This window comes from Suncus etruscus, chromosome 3, assembly GCF_024139225.1.
Source record: "Suncus etruscus isolate mSunEtr1 chromosome 3, mSunEtr1.pri.cur, whole genome shotgun sequence".
NCBI classification, from domain to species: Eukaryota; Metazoa; Chordata; class Mammalia; order Eulipotyphla; family Soricidae; genus Suncus; species Suncus etruscus.
The window spans coordinates 152,830,007-152,832,781 of NC_064850.1; the positions used below are offsets into that span (position 1 = coordinate 152,830,007).

The window sequence follows — 2,775 nt, forward strand, 5'->3', positions numbered from 1 at the left end:
TCGTTCTCAATGTAGTTAATTCTCTAACTACACTCATCACTCTTCGTGGTGAGGTTCATGAAGTGGACTATAACTTCTAGCCCTCCTCTCTTTTGTCTCTGAAAATTATTGCAAGAATGTCTTTCATATTTCTTAAAACCCATAGATGAGTGAGACCATTCTGCGTCTTTCTTATTTCTCTGACTTATTTCACTCAGCATAATAGATTCCATGTACATCCATGTATAGGAAAATTTCATGACTTCATCTCTCCTGATGGTTGCATAATGTTCCATTGTGTATATATATCACAGTTTCTTTAGCCATTCATCTGTACTTATTTATTTTTATACATAAAAATTGTCTAGATCTTATGGAATTTCTTCACCAGTTACTATTACAAGATTAACTAAAATCAGAATATGACCAACTCTTCTCTAAAATACTTGACCAGGCATTAATTCATTTTTTATTATTTTTATTATTTCTAAACAACAATTGATGGTTAACTACCACCTTCTCTACTTGCAGAAAATTACAATATCAGCATGTGACAGAACCAGGTTAAATTAAAGCCAAAAATCTGCATTATTTGATTATTTTATTATATGACAAAATAGATGTGAAATGGCTAGTTCTAGTGATAGTATTGGCATGTAGAGGAAGGGAAGGAAGGAAGCAAAGAAAAGTATTTTGGATGTCTTACAGACTCCTGCAGCATAGGAACTTCACAGAATTAATTGGACTCAATTCTAGTTCTTCATTTGTCAACTATATGACCCTGTGCCAGATTATAAACATCTTATTTTGTTCATCTATTAAAGGAAAGTAAGTTGGGGCCAAAGAGATAGCATGGAGGTAAAGCATTTGTCTTGCATGCAGAAGGATGGAGGTTCGAATCCCGACATCCCATATGGTCCCCAGAGCCTGCCAGGAGCGATTTCTGAGCATAAAGCCAGGAGGAACCCCTGAGCACTGCTGGGTGTGACCCAAAAACAAAAAACAAACAAACAAAAAAGATTAAATAACTTTATGGATATAAATAGACCAACTGTCTGGCATATTCAAAAATACTTTTCTCAGAATATTGGCCCTTATTTTATTAGAGTCATTATCTAACTCATCACACATTCAGAATAAACTTTAATAATTGATCAGCAATCCTGATTTTTCAACTACGGGAACTGTCCAAGTAGGTGCCTCTCCTCCTATCACTCACCCTCATTTAAGAGTCAGTTGACATTAACTTTGACTCAATATCTCCACTTATTTCTTTGCCCTTTTATTGTTGTGCTTCTCACATTTGTTTAATAAATATGCTATCCCTCTAGGCATCCTTCCTCTGTTAGAAAGCATACACACATGACCAAGTGTCCTTCCTCCCCACTCCACATGGGCCTGTACTCTAGACAGGCTTTCTACTTCCCTCATTCAGTCACATTTTGTTATGATAGTTCTCAGTGTAATTATTTCTGTGACTGCACTAAGTGATATTGGTCATAGGAATATTGCACTAGTGAAGGAGATTATATATATGTATATATATAAAAAATAAAAAAAAATAAAAAGAAAAGAAAAGATAAGGCCTTCCAATTCTTACCACAGGCTGTGTTCTTTACACTGCCTGTATAGAAAGAGGAGGTACAGTAAATGCACTACATATATACCTCAACCCAGGCCTTTTGCCTGGTCTGTATTGTTAATTGGGGGACAAAAAAAAGGAAGAAAACATACACGCATACACACAACTTTTTGTTAATATTTTATTATAATATATAATATTTTATTAATATTAAATACCTTGATTACAAATATAATTGTAGTTGGGTTTCAGTCATGTAAAGAATACCACCCCTTCACCAGTGCAACATTCCTATCACCAATGTCCCAAATCTTCCTCCTCCCCACCCACCCCCCCGCCTGTACTCTAGACAGGCTTTCTATTTCCCTCATTCAATCACATTCTTATGATAGTAATAAGTGTAGTTATTTCCATAACTGCATTCAGAACTCTTGGTGGTGAGCTTCATATTGTGAGCTGGACCTTCCAGCCCTCATCTTTTTTGTCTCTGAGGATTATTGCAAAAATGTCTTTTATTTTTCTTAAAATCCCATAGATGAGTAAGACTATTCTGTGTCTCTCTCCCTCTGATTTCACTAAGCATAATAGATTCCATGTACAGCCATACATATGAAAATTTCATGAATTTATCTCTCCTGACGGCTGCATAATATTCCATTGTGTATATGTACCACAGTTTCTTTAAGCCTTCTGTTGAAGGGCATCTTGGTTGTTTCCAGAGTCTGACGATTAATAGCACTGCAATGAACATAGGTGTAAGGAAGGAATTTTTGAATTGTATTTTTGTGTTCCTAGGGTATATCCCTAGGAGTGGTATAGCTGGGTCATATGGGAGCTCAATTTCCAATTTTGGGAGGAATCTCCATATCGCTTTTCATAAAGGTTGGACTAAAAGGCATTCCCACCAGCAGTGAATAAGAGTTCCTTTCGCTCCACATCCCCACCACCACTGCTAGTTCTCATTCTTTTTGATTGTGCCAATCTCTTTGGCATGAGATAGTACCTCATAGTTGTTTTCACTTGCATCTCCCTGATGATTAGTGATGTGGAACATTTTTTTTCATGTGTCTTTTGGCCATTTGTATTTCTCTGACAAAGATGCACACATAACTTGATGGTGGCTTTTTTTTTTTGGGGGGCCACACCCAGCAGTGCTCAGGGGTTACTCCTGGCTGTCTGCTCAGAAATAGCTCCTGGCAGGCACAGGGGACCAT

At 36.9% G+C, this 2,775-nt stretch overlaps 1 non-coding gene across 1 annotated transcript; it reads left to right on the top strand.

Annotated features, from left to right (window-relative positions):
* The first annotated feature begins 1,562 nt into the window (after nt 1–1,562).
* Nucleotides 1,563–1,695, top strand: LOC126005193 (small nucleolar RNA SNORA51). Its single transcript, XR_007494364.1, has one exon. It is a non-coding gene; the product is annotated as a small nucleolar RNA SNORA51 (small nucleolar RNA).
* The last annotated feature ends 1,080 nt before the right edge of the window (nt 1,696–2,775 follow it).